The sequence below is a fragment of the Haliotis rubra genome, unplaced genomic scaffold, assembly GCF_003918875.1.
Source record: "Haliotis rubra isolate DU_JTF1 unplaced genomic scaffold, ASM391887v1 Scf41, whole genome shotgun sequence".
Lineage (NCBI taxonomy): Eukaryota > Metazoa > Mollusca > Gastropoda > Lepetellida > Haliotidae > Haliotis > Haliotis rubra.
In genome coordinates, this window is record NW_025767091.1 from 2596952 (window position 1) to 2611121 (window position 14170).

Here is a 14170-nt window from a genome sequence, read left to right on the forward strand (position 1 = left end):
GTGTTTATCATTATATATCTAATTAAAGTGAATCTGTGGGGAAGAAAAAGAAGGCCATCATAGGTGTTTATCATTATATATCTAATTAAAGTGAATCTGTGGGGGAAGAAAAGAAGGCCATCATAGGTGTTTATCATTATATATCTAATTAAAGTGAATCTGTGGGGGGAGAAAAAGAAGGCCATCATAGGTGTTTATCATTATATATCTAATTAAAAAGTGAATCTGTGTTTATCATTATATAAAAAAGAAGGCCATCATAGGTGTTTATCATTATATATCTAATTAAAGTGAATCTGTGGGGGAAGAAAAGAAGGCCATCATAGGTGTTTATCATTATATATCTAATTAAAGTGAATCTGTGGGGGAAGAAAAGAAGGCCATCATAGGTGTTTATCATTATATATCTAATTAAAGTGAATCTGTGGGGGGAGAAAAGAAGGCCATCATAGGTGTTTATCATTATATATCTAATTAAAAGTGAATCTGTGGGGGAGAAAAGAAGGCCATCATAGGTGTTTATCATTATATATCTAATTAAAGTGAATCTGTGGGGGGAAGAAAAGAAGGCCATCATAGGTGTTTATCATTATATATCTAATTAAAGTGAATCTGTGGGGAAGAAAAGAAGGCCATCATAGGTGTTTATCATTATATATCTAATTAAAGTGAATCTGTGGGGGAGAAAAGAAGGCCATCATAGGTGTTTATCATTATATATCTAATTAAAGTGAATCTGTGGGGAAGAGAAGAAGGCCATCATAGGTGTTTATCATTATATATCTAATTAAAGTGAATCTGTGGGGGGAGAAAGAAGGCCATCATAGGTGTTTATCATTATATATCTAATTAAAGTGAATCTGTGGGGGAAAGAGAAAAGGCCATCATAGGTGTTTATCATTATATATCTAATTAAAGTGAATCTGTGGGGGGGAGAAAAGAAGGCCATCATAGGTGTTTATCATTATATATCTAATTAAAGTGAATCTGTGGGGAGAAAAGAAGGCCATCATAGGTGTTTATCATTATATATCTAATTAAAGTGAATCTGTGGGGGAGAAAAGAAGGCCATCATAGGTGTTTATCATTATATATCTAATTAAAGTGAATCTGGGGGGGAAAAGAAGAAGGCCATCATAGGTGTTTATCATTATATATCTAATTAAAGTGAATCTGGGGGGGGAAAAGAAGGCCATCATAGGTGTTTATCATTATATATCTAATTAAAGTGAATCTGTGGGGGAGAGAAAAGAAGGCCATCATAGGTGTTTACCATTATACATCTAATTAAAGTGAATCTGTGGGGAGAAGGCCATCATAGGGGTGAGAAAATTAAAATTGAAGGCCATCATATTATATATCTAATTAAAAGAATTGAATCTGGGGGAGAAAGAAGGCCATCATAGGTGTTTATCATTATATATCTAATTAAAGTGAATCTGTGGGGAGAGAGGCAGAAGGCCATCATAGGTGTTTATCATTATATATCTAATTAAAGTGAATCTGTGGGGGAGAAAAAGAAGGCCATCATAGGTGTTTATCATTATACATCTAATTAAAAGTGAATCTGTGGGGAGAAAAGAAGGCCATCATAGGTGTTTATCATTATATATCTAATTAAAGTGAATCTGTGGGGAGAAAAAGAAGGCCATCATAGGTGTTTATCATTATATATCTAATTAAAGTGAATCTGGGGGAGAAAAGAAGGCCATCATAGGTGTTTATCATTATATATCTAATTAAAAGTGAATCTGTGGGGGGAGAAAAGAAGGCCATCATAGGTGTTTATCATTATATATCTAATTAAAGTGAATCTGTGGGGAGAAATTATAGAATCATCATAGGTGTTTATCATTATATATCTAATTAAAGTGAATCTGTGGGGGGAAAAGAAGGCCATCATAGGTGTTTATCATTATATATCTAATTAAAGTGAATCTGTGGGGGAGAGAAAAGAAGGCCATCATAGGTGTGTTTATCATTATATATCTAATTAAAGTGAATCTGTGGGGGGAGAAAAGAAGGCCATCATAGGTGTTTACCATTATATATCTAATTAAAGTGAATCTGTGGGGAGAGAAAAGAAGGCCATCATAGGTGTTTTCTATCATTATATATCTAATTAAAGTGAATCTGTGGGGGGAGAAAAGAAGGCCATCATAGGTGTTTATCATTATACATCTAATTAAAGTGAATCTGTGGGGAGAAAAGAGGCCATCATAGGTGTTTATCATTATATATCTAATTAAAGTGAATCTGTGGGGAGAAAAAGAAGGCCATCATAGGTGTTTATCATTATATATCTAATTAAAGTGAATCTGTGGGGGAGAAAAGAAGGCCATCATAGGTGTTTATCATTATATATCTAATTAAAGTGAATCTGTGGGGAGAGAAAAGAAGGCCATCATAGGTGTTTATCATTATATATCTAATTAAAGTGAATCTGTGGGGGGAAAAAGAAGGCCATCATAGGTGTTTATCATTATATATCTAATTAAAGTGAATCTGTGGGGAGAGAAAAGAAGGCCATCATAGGTGTTTATCATTATATATCTAATTAAAGTGAATCTGTGGGGAAGAAAAGAAGGCCATCATAGGTGTTTATCATTATATATCTAATTAAAGTGAATCTGTGGGGAAGAAAAGAAGGCCATCATAGGTGTTTATCATTATATATCTAATTAAAGTGAATCTGTGGGGGAAGAAAAGAAGGCCATCATAGGTGTTTATCATTATATATCTAATTAAAGTGAATCTGTGGGGAGAAAAAAAGGCCATCATAGGTGTTTATCATTATATATCTAATTAAAGTGAACCTGTGAGGGGAAGAAAAGAAGGCTATCATAGGTGTTTATCATTATATATCTAATTAAAGTGAATCTGTGGGGGAGAAAAGAAGGCCATCATAGGTGTTTATCATTATATATCTAATTAAAGTGAATCTGTGGGGGAAGAAAAGAAGGCCATCATAGGTGTTTATCATTATATATCTAATTAAAGTGAACCTGTGGGGGAGAAAAGAAGGCCATCATAGGTGTTTATCATTATATATCTAATTAAAGTGAATCTGTGGGGGAGAAAAGAAGGCCATCATAGGTGTTTATCATTATATATCTAATTAAAGTGAATCTGTGGGGGAAGAAAAGAAGGCCATCATAGGTGTTTATCATTATATATCTAATTAAAGTGAATCTGTGGGGGGAAGAAAAGAAGGCCATCATAGGTGTTTATCATTATATATCTAATTAAAGTGAATCTGTGGGGGAGAAAAGAAGGCCATCATAGGTGTTTATCATTATATATCTAATTAAAGTGAATCTGTGGGGAAGAAAAGAAGGCCATCATAGGTGTTTATCATTATATATCTAATTAAAGTGAATCTGTGGGGGAGAAAAGAAGGCCATCATAGGTGTTTATCATTATATATCTAATTAAAGTGAATCTGTGGGGGAGAAAAGAAGGCCATCATAGGTGTTTATCATTATATATCTAATTAAAGTGAATCTGTGGGGGGAGAAAAGAAGGCCATCATAGGTGTTTATCATTACATATCTAATTAAAGTGAATCTGTGGGGGAGAAAAAAAGAAGGCCATCATAGGTGTTTATCATTATATATCCAATTAAAAGTGAATCTGGGAAAGAAAAGAAAGAGGCCATCATAGGTGTGATCATCAAATTAAAGTGAATCTGTGGGGGAGAAAAGAAGGCCATCATAGGTGTTTATCATTATATATCTAATTAAAGTGAATCTGTGGGGGAGAGAAAAGAAGGCCATCATAGGTGTTTATCATTATATATCTAATTAAAGTGAATCTGTGGGGGAGAGAAAAGAAGGCCATCATAGGTGCTTATCATTATATATCTAATTAAAAGTGAATCTGTGGGGGAGAGAAAAGAAGGCCATCATAGGTGTTTATCATTATATATCTAATTAAAGTGAATCTGTGGGGGGAGAAAGAAGGCCATCATAGGTGTTTACCATTATACATCTAATTAAAGTGAATCTGTGGGGGGAGAGAAAAGAAGGCCATCATAGGTGTTTATCATTATATATCTAATTAAAGTGAATCTGTGGGGGAGAGAAAAGAAGGCCATCATAGGTGTTTACCATTATACATCTAATTAAAGTGAATCTGTGGGGAGAAAAGAAGGCCATCATAGGTGTTTATCATTATATATCTAATTAAAAAGTGAATCTGTGGGGGGAGAAAAGAAGGCCATCATAGGTGTTTATCATTATATATCTAATTAAAGTGAATCTGTGGGGGAGAGAAAAGAAGGCCATCATAGGTGTTTATCATTATATATCTAATTAAAGTGAATCTGTGGGGGAGGAGAAAAGAAGGCCATCATAGGTGTGCTTACCATTATACATCTAATTAAAGTGAATCTGGGGAGAAAAGAAGGCCATCATAGGTGTTTATCATTATATATCTAATTAAAGTGAATCTGTGGGGAGAAAAGAAGGCCATCATAGGTGTTTATCATTATATATCTAATTAAAGTGAATCTGTGGGGAGAAAAGAAGGCCATCATAGGTGCTTTATCATTATATATCTAATTAAAGTGAATCTGTGGGGGGAAGAAAAGAAGGCCATCATAGGTGTTTACCATTATATATCTAATTAAAGTGAATCTGTTGGGAGAAAAAGAAGGCCATCATAGGTGTTTATCATTATATATCTAATTAAAGTGAATCTGTGGGGGGAGAAAAGAAGGCCATCATAGGTGTTTATCATTATATATCTAATTAAAGTGAATCTGTGGGGGAGAAAAGAAGGCCATCATAGGTGTTTACCATTATACATCTAATTAAAGTGAATCTGTGGTGGGGGAGAGAGAAAGAATGCCATCATAGGTGTTTATCATTATATATCTAATTAAAGTGAATCTGTGGGGGGGGAAAAGAAGGCCATCATAGGTGCTTATCATTATATATCTAATTAAAGTGAATCTGTGGGGGAGAAAAGAAGGCCATCATAGGTGTTTATCATTATATATCTAATTAAAAGTGAATCTGTGGGGGAGAAAAGAAGGCCATCATAGGTGCTTATCATTATATATCTAATTAAAGTGAATCTGTGGGGGGCAGAAAAGAAGGCCATCATAGGTGTTTACCATTATACATCTAATTAAAGTGAATCTGTGGGGGAAAGAAGGCCATCATAGGTGTTTATCATTATATATCTAATTAAAGTGAATCTGGGGAGAAAAGAAGGCCATCATAGGTGTTTATCATTATATATCTAATTAAAGTGAATCTGTGGGGAGAGAAAAGAAGGCCATCATAGGTGTTTATCATTATATATCTAATTAAAGTGAATCTGTGGGGGAAGAAAAGAAGGCCATCATAGGTGTTTACCATTATATATCTAATTAAAGTGAATCTGTTGGGAGAGAAAAGAAGGCCATCATAGGTGTTTATCATTATATATCTAATTAAAGTGAATCTGTGTGTGGGGAGAGAAAAGAAGGCCATCATAGGTGTTTATCATTATATATCTAATTAAAGTGAATCTGTGGGGAGAGAAAAGAAGGCTATCATAGGTGTTTATCATTATATATCTAATTAAAGTGAATCTGTGGGGGGAAGAAAAGAAAGCCATCATAGGTGTTTACCATTATATATCTAATTAAAGTGAATCTGTGGGGGGAAGAAAAGAAGGCCATCATAGGTGTTTATCATTATATATCTAATTAAAGTGAATCTGTGGGGAGAGAAAAGAAGGCCATCATAGGTGTTTATCATTATATATCTAATTAAAGTGAATCTGTGGGGGGAGGAAAAGAAGGCCATCATAGGTGTTTACCATTATATATCTATTTAAAGTGAATCTGTGGGGGAGAAAAAGAAGGCCATCATAGGTGTTTATCATTATATATCTAATTAAAGTGAACCTGTGGGGGAGAAAAGAAGGCCATCATAGGTGTTTATCATTATATATCTAATTAAAAAGTGAATCTGTGGGGAGAGAAAGAAGGCCATCATAGGTGTTTATCATTATATATCTAATTAAAGTGAATCTGTGGGGGAGAAAAGAAGGCCATCATAGGTGTTTATCATTATATATCTAATTAAAGTGAATCTGTGGGGGGAGAAAAGAAGGCCATCATAGGTGTTTACCATTATACATCTAATTAAAAGTGAATCTGGGGGAGAAAAAGAAGGCCATCATAGGTGTTTATCATTATATATCTAATTAAAGTGAATCTGGGGGGGAGAAAAGAAGGCCATCATAGGTGTTTATCATTATATATCTAATTAAAGTGAATCTGTGGGGAGAGAAAAGAAGGCCATCATAGGTGTTTATCATTATATATCTAATTAAAGTGAATCTGTGGGGAAGAAAAGAAGGCCATCATAGGTGCTTACCATTATATATCTAATTAAAGTGAATCTGTTGGGAGAGAAAAGAAGGCCATCATAGGTGCTTATCATTATATATCTAATTAAAGTGAATCTGTGGGGAGAGAAAAGAAGGCCATCATAGGTGTTTATCATTATATATCTAATTAAAGTGAATCTGTGGGGAGAGAAAGAAATCATAGGTGTTTATCATTATATATCTAATTAAAAGTGAATCTGTGGGGGGGAAAGAAAAGAAAGCCATCATAGGTGTTTACCATTATATATCTAATTAAAGTGAATCTGTGGGGAAGAAAAGAAGGCCATCATAGGTGTTTATCATTATATATCTAATTAAAGTGAATCTGTGGGGGAGAAAAGAAGGCCATCATAGGTGTTTATCATTATATATCTAATTAAAGTGAATCTGTGGGGGAAAGAAAAAGAAGGCCATCATAGGTGTTTTATCATTATATATCTAATTAAAGTGAATCTGTGGGGAAGAAAAGAAGGCCATCATAGGTGTTTATCATTATATATCTAATTAAAGTGAATCTGTGGGGGAAGAAAAGAAGGCCATCATAGGTGTTTATCATTATATATCTAATTAAAGTGAATCTGTGGGGGGGAGGGGGAGAAAAAGAAGGCCATCATAGGTGTTTATCATTATATATCTAATTAAAGTGAACCTGTGAGGGGAAGAAAAAGAAGGCTATCATAGGTGTTTATCATTATATATCTAATTAAAAGTGAATCTGTGGGGAAGAAAAGAAGGCCATCATAGGTGTTTATCATTATATATCTAATTAAAGTGAATCTGTGGGGGGAAGAAAAGAGGCCATCATAGGTGTTTATCATTATATATCTAATTAAAGTGTGAACCTGTGGGGGAGAAAAGAAGGCCATCATAGGTGTTTATCATTATATATCTAATTAAGTGAATCTGTGGGGGAGAAAAGAAGGCCATCATAGGTGTTTATCATTACATATCTAATTAAAGTGAATCTGTGGGGGAAGAAAAGAAGGCCATCATAGGTGTTTATCATTATATATCTAATTAAAGTGTGAATCTGTGGGGGGGAAGAAAAGAAGGCCATCATAGGTGTTTATCATTATATATCTAATTAAAGTGAATCTGTGGGGGGGAGAAAAGAAGGCCATCATAGGTGTTTATCATTTATATATCTAATTAAAGTGAATCTGTGGGGGAAGAAAAAAGGCCATCATAGGTGTTTATCATTATATATCTAATTAAAGTGAATCTGTGGGGGGAGAAAAGAAGGCCATCATAGGTGTTTATCATTATATATCTAATTAAAGTGAATCTGTGGGGGAAAGAGAAAGAAGGCCATCATAGGTGTTTATCATTATATATCTAATTAAAGTGAATCTGTGGGGGGAGAAAAAAAGGCCATCATAGGTGTTTATCATTATATATCTAATTAAAGTGAATCTGTGGGGGGAAAAAGAAGGCCATCATAGGTGTTTATCATTATATATCTAATTAAAAGTGAATCTGTGGGGGAGAAAAGAAGGCCATCATAGGTGCTTATCATTGTATATCTAATTAAAGTGAATCTGGGGGAGAGAAAAGAAGGCCATCATAGGTGTTTATCATTATATATCTAATTAAAGTGAATCTGGGGGGAAAGAAAAGAAGGCCATCATAGGTGTTTATCATTATATATCTAATTAAAGTGAATCTGTGGGGGGAGAGAAAAGGCCATCATAGGTGCTTTACCATTATACATCTAATTAAAAAGTGAATCTGGGGAAAAGAAGGCCATCATAGGTGTTTTATCATTATATATCTAATTAAAGTGAATCTGTGGGGAGAGAAAGAGGCCATCATAGGTGTTTATCATTATATATCTAATTAAAAAGTGAATCTGGGGAGAAAAGAAGGCCATCATAGGTGTTTACCATTATACATCTAATTAAAGTGAATCTGTGGGGGAGAGAAAAGAAGGCCATCATAGGTGTTTATCATTTTATATCTAATTAAAGTGAATCTGTGGGGGGAGAGAAAAGAAGGCCATCATAGGTGCTTTTACTCATTATACATCTAATTAAAGTGAATCTGTGGGGAGAAAAGAAGGCCATCATAGGTGTTTATCATTATATATCTAATTAAAGTGAATCTGTGGGGAGAGAAAAGAAGGCCATCATAGGTGTTTATCATTATATATCTAATTAAAGTGAATCTGGGGGGGGAGAAAAGAAGGCCATCATAGGTGTTTACCATTATACATCTAATTAAAGTGAATCTGTGGGGGAGAGAAAAGAAGGCCATCATAGGTGTTTATCATTATATATCTAATTAAAGTGAATCTGTGGGGGGAGAAAAGAAGGCCATCATAGGTGTTTATCATTATATATCTAATTAAAGTGAATCTGTGGGGGAGAAAAGAAGGCCATCATAGGTGTTTATCATTATATATCTAATTAAAGTGAATCTGTGGGGGAGAAAAGAAGGCCATCATAGGTGTTTATCATTATATATCTAATTAAAGTGAATCTGTGGGGGAGAAAAGAAGGCCATCATAGGTGTTTACCATTATACATCTAATTAAAGTGAATCTGTGGGGAGAGAAAAGAAGGCCATCATAGGTGTTTATCATTATATATCTAATTAAAGTGAATCTGTGGGGGAGAGAAAAGAAGGCCATCATAGGTGTTTACCATTATACATCTAATTAAAGTGAATCTGGGGAGAAAAGAAGGCCATCATAGGTGTTTATCATTATATATCTAATTAAAGTGAATCTGTGGGGGAGAAAGAAGGCCATCATAGGTGTTTATCATTATATATCTAATTAAAGTGAATCTGTGGGGGGAAAAAGAAGGCCATCATAGGTGTTTATCATTATATATCTAATTAAAGTGAATCTGTGGGGAGAGAAAAGAAGGCCATCATAGGTGTTTATCATTATATATCTAATTAAAGTGAATCTGTGGGGGGAAGAAAAGAAGGCCATCATAGGTGTTTATCATTATATATCTAATTAAAGTGAATCTGTGGGGAGAGAAAAGAAGGCCATCATAGGTGTTTATCATTATATATCTAATTAAAGTGAATCTGTGGGGGGAAGAAAAGAAGGCCATCATAGGTGTTTATCATTATATATCTAATTAAAGTGAATCTGTGGGGGGAAGAAAAGAAGGCCATCATAGGTGTTTATCATTATATATCTAATTAAAGTGAATCTGTGGGGGGAAGAAAAGAAGGCCATCATAGGTGTTTATCATTATATATCTAATTAAAAGTGAATCTGTGGGGGGAGAAAAGAAGGCCATCATAGGTGTTTATCATTATATATCTAATTAAAAGTGAACCTGTGAGGGGAAGAAAAGAAGGCTATCATAGGTGTTTATCATTATATATCTAATTAAAGTGAATCTGTGGGGAGAAAGAAGGCCATCATAGGTGTTTATCATTATATATCTAATTAAAGTGAATCTGTGGGGGGGAGAAAAGAAGGCCATCATAGGTGTTTATCATTATATATCTAATTAAAGTGAACCTGTGGGGGAGAGAAAAGGCCATCATAGGTGTTTATCATTATATATCTAATTAAAAGTGAATCTGTGGGGGAGAAAAGAAGGCCATCATAGGTGTTTATCATTATATATCTAATTAAAGTGAATCTGTGGGGAAGAAAAGAAGGCCATCATAGGTGTTTATCATTATATATCTAATTAAAAGTGAATCTGTGGGGGGGAAAGAAAAGAAGGCCATCATAGGTGTTTATCATTATATATCTAATTAAAGTGAATCTGTGGGGGAGAAAAAGAAGGCCATCATAGGTGTTTATCATTATATATCTAATTAAAGTGAATCTGTGGGGGAAGAAAAGAAGGCCATCATAGGTGTTTATCATTATATATCTAATTAAAGTGAATCTGTGGGGGAGAAAAGAAGGCCATCATAGGTGTTTATCATTATATATCTAATTAAAGTGAATCTGTGGGGGGAGAAAAAGAAGGCCATCATAGGTGTTTATCATTATATATCTAATTAAAGTGAATCTGGGGGGGGAAAAGAAGGCCATCATAGGTGTTTATCATTATATATCAAATTAAAAGTGAATCTGTGGGGGGGAGAAAAGAAGGCCATCATAGGTGTTTATCATTATATATCTAATTAAAGTGAATCTGTGGGGAGAGAAAAGAAGGCCATCATAGGTGTTTATCATTATATATCTAATTAAAGTGAATCTGTGGGGAGAGAAAAGGCCATCATAGGTGTTTATCATTATATATCTAATTAAAGTGAATCTGTGGGGAGAGAAAAGAAGGCCATCATAGGTGTTTATCATTATATATCTAATTAAAGTGAATCTGTGGGGGGGAGAAAAGAAGGCCATCATAGGTGTTTACCATTATACATCTAATTAAAGTGAATCTGTGGGGGAGAGAAAAGAAGGCCATCATAGGTGTTTATCATTATATATCTAATTAAAGTGAATCTGTGGGGGAGAGAAAAGAAGGCCATCATAGGTGCTTTACCATTATACATCTAATTAAAGTGAATCTGTGGGGGGGAGAAAAGAAGGCCATCATAGGTGTTTATCATTATATATCTAATTAAAGTGAATCTGTGGGGAGAAAAGAAGGCCATCATAGGTGTTTATCATTATATATCTAATTAAAGTGAATCTGTGGGGGGGAGAAAAGAGGCCATCATAGGTGCTTTATCATTATATATCTAATTAAAGTGAATCTGTGGGGGGGAGAAAAAGAAGGCCATCATAGGTGTTTACCATTATACATCTAATTAAAGTGAATCTGGGGGAGAAAAGAAGGCCATCATAGGTGTTTATCATTATATATCTAATTAAAGTGAATCTGTGGGGGGGAAAAGAAGGCCATCATAGGTGTTTATCATTATATATCTAATTAAAGTGAATCTGTGGGGAGAGAAAAGAAGGCCATCATAGGTGTTTACCATCATTATATATCTAATTAAAGTGAATCTGTGGGGGAAGAAAAGAAGGCCATCATAGGTGTTTAATATATATCTAATTAAAGTTTACCATTATATATCTAATTAAAGTGAATCTGTTGGGAGAGAAAAGAAGGCCATCATAGGTGTTTATCATTATATATCTAATTAAAGTGAATCTGTGGGGGAGAAAAGAAGGCCATCATAGGTGTTTATCATTATATATCTAATTAAAGTGAATCTGTGGGGGGAGAAAAGAAGGCCATCATAGGTGTTTACCATTATACATCTAATTAAAGTGAATCTGTGGGGGAGAGAAAAGAATGCCATCATAGGTGTTTATCATTATATATCTAATTAAAGTGAATCTGTGGGGGGAGAAAAGAAGGCCATCATAGGTGTTTATCATTATATATCTAATTAAAGTGAATCTGTGGGGGGAAAAGAAGGCCATCATAGGTGTTTATCATTATATATCTAATTAAAGTGAATCTGTGGGGGGGAAAAGAAGGCCATCATAGGTGTTTATCATTATATATCTAATTAAAGTGAATCTGTGGGGGGGGGGAGAAAAGAAGGCCATCATAGGTGTTTACCATTATACATCTAATTAAAGTGAATCTGTGGGGGGGGAAAGAAGGCCATCATAGGTGTTTATCATTATATATCTAATTAAAAGTGAATCTGGGGAGAAAAGAAGGCCATCATAGGTGTTTATCATTATATATCTAATTAAAGTGAATCTGTGGGGAGAGAAAAGAAGGCCATCATAGGTGTTTATCATTATATATCTAATTAAAGTGAATCTGTGGGGGGAAGAAAAGAAGGCCATCATAGGTGTTTACCATTATATATCTAATTAAAGTGAATCTGTTGGGAGAGAAAAGAAGGCCATCATAGGTGTTTATCATTATATATCTAATTAAAGTGAATCTGTGTGGGGAGAGAAAAGAAGGCCATCATAGGTGTTTATCATTATATATCTAATTAAAGTGAATCTGTGGGGAGAGAAAAGAAGGCTATCATAGGTGTTTATCATTATATATCTAATTAAAGTGAATCTGTGGGGAAGAAAGAAAAGCCATCATAGGTGTTTACCATTATATATCTAATTAAAGTGAATCTGTGGGGGAGAAAAGAAGGCCATCATAGGTGTTTATCATTATATATCTAATTAAAAGTGAATCTGTGGGGAGAGAAAAGAAGGCCATCATAGGTGTTTATCATTATATATCTAATTAAAGTGAATCTGTGGGGGAGGAAAAGAAGGCCATCATAGGTGTTTACCATTATATATCTATTTAAAGTGAATCTGTGGGGAAGAAAAGAAGGCCATCATAGGTGTTTATCATTATATATCTAATTAAAGTGAACCTGTGGGGGAGAAAAGAAGGCCATCATAGGTGTTTATCATTATATATCTAATTAAAGTGAATCTGTGGGGGAGAAAGAAGGCCATCATAGGTGTTTATCATTATATATCTAATTAAAGTGAATCTGTGGGGGGAGAAAAAAAGCCATCATAGGTGTTTATCATTATATATCTAATTAAAGTGAATCTGTGGGGGGAGAAAGAAGGCCATCATAGGTGTTTACCATTATACATCTAATTAAAGTGAATCTGGGGAGAAAGAAGGCCATCATAGGTGTTTATCATTATATATCTAATTAAAAGTGAATCTGGGGAGAAAAGAAGGCCATCATAGGTGTTTATCATTATATATCTAATTAAAGTGAATCTGTGGGGAGAGAAAAGAAGGCCATCATAGGTGTTTATCATTATATATCTAATTAAAGTGAATCTGTGGGGGGAAGAAAAGGCCAGGCCATCATAGGTGTTTACCATTATATATCTAATTAAAGTGAATCTGTTGGGAGAGAAAAGAAGGCCATCATAGGTGTTTATCATTATATATCTAATTAAAGTGAATCTGTGGGGAGAGAAAGAAGGCCATCATAGGTGTTTATCATTATATATCTAATTAAAGTGAATCTGTGGGGGAGAGAAAAGAAGGCTATCATAGGTGTTTATCATTATATATCTAATTAAAAGTGAATCTGTGGGGAAGAAAAGCCATCATAGGTGTTTACCATTATATATCTAATTAAAGTGAATCTGTGGGGGGAAGAAAAGAAGGCCATCATAGGTGTTTATCATTATATATCTAATTAAAGTGAATCTGTGGGGGAGAAAAGAAGGCCATCATAGGTGTTTATCATTATATATCTAATTAAAGTGAACCTGTGGGGGAGAAAAGAAGGCCATCATAGGGTGTTTATCATTATATATCTAATTAAAGTGAATCTGTGGGGAGAGAAAAGAAGGCCATCATAGGTGTTTATCATTATATATCTAATTAAAGTGAATCTGTGGGGAAGAAAAGAAGGCCATCATAGGTGTTTACCATTATATATCTAATTAAAGTGAATCTGTGGGGGAAGAAAAGAAGCCATCATAGGTGTTTATCATTATATATCTAATTAAAGTGAATCTGTGGGGGAAGAAAAGAAGGCCATCATAGGTGTTTATCATTATATATCTAATTAAAGTGAACCTGTGGGGGGAGAAGAAGGCCATCATAGGTGTTTATCATTATATATCTAATTAAAGTGAATCTGTGGGGGAAGAAAAGAAGGCCATCATAGGTGTTTATCATTATATATCTAATTAAAGTGAATCTGTGGGGAGAGAAAAGAAGGCCATCATAGGTGTTTATCATTATATATCTAATTAAAGTGAATCTGTGGGGGGAAGAAAAGAAGGCTATCATAGGTGTTTATCATTATATATCTAATTAAAGTGAATCTGTGGGGGAGAAAAGAAGGCCATCATAGGTGTTTATCATTATATATCTAATTAAAGTGAATCTGTGGGGGG

The 14170-nt window shown here is 34.2% G+C and overlaps 1 protein-coding gene across 2 annotated transcripts in view; it reads right to left on the bottom strand.

The window, feature by feature from the left end:
* The window catches only part of LOC124287986 (sterol regulatory element-binding protein cleavage-activating protein-like), a 65760-nt gene that overhangs the window by 39214 nt on the left and 12376 nt on the right, over positions 1-14170 (bottom strand). The window lies entirely within an intron of this gene.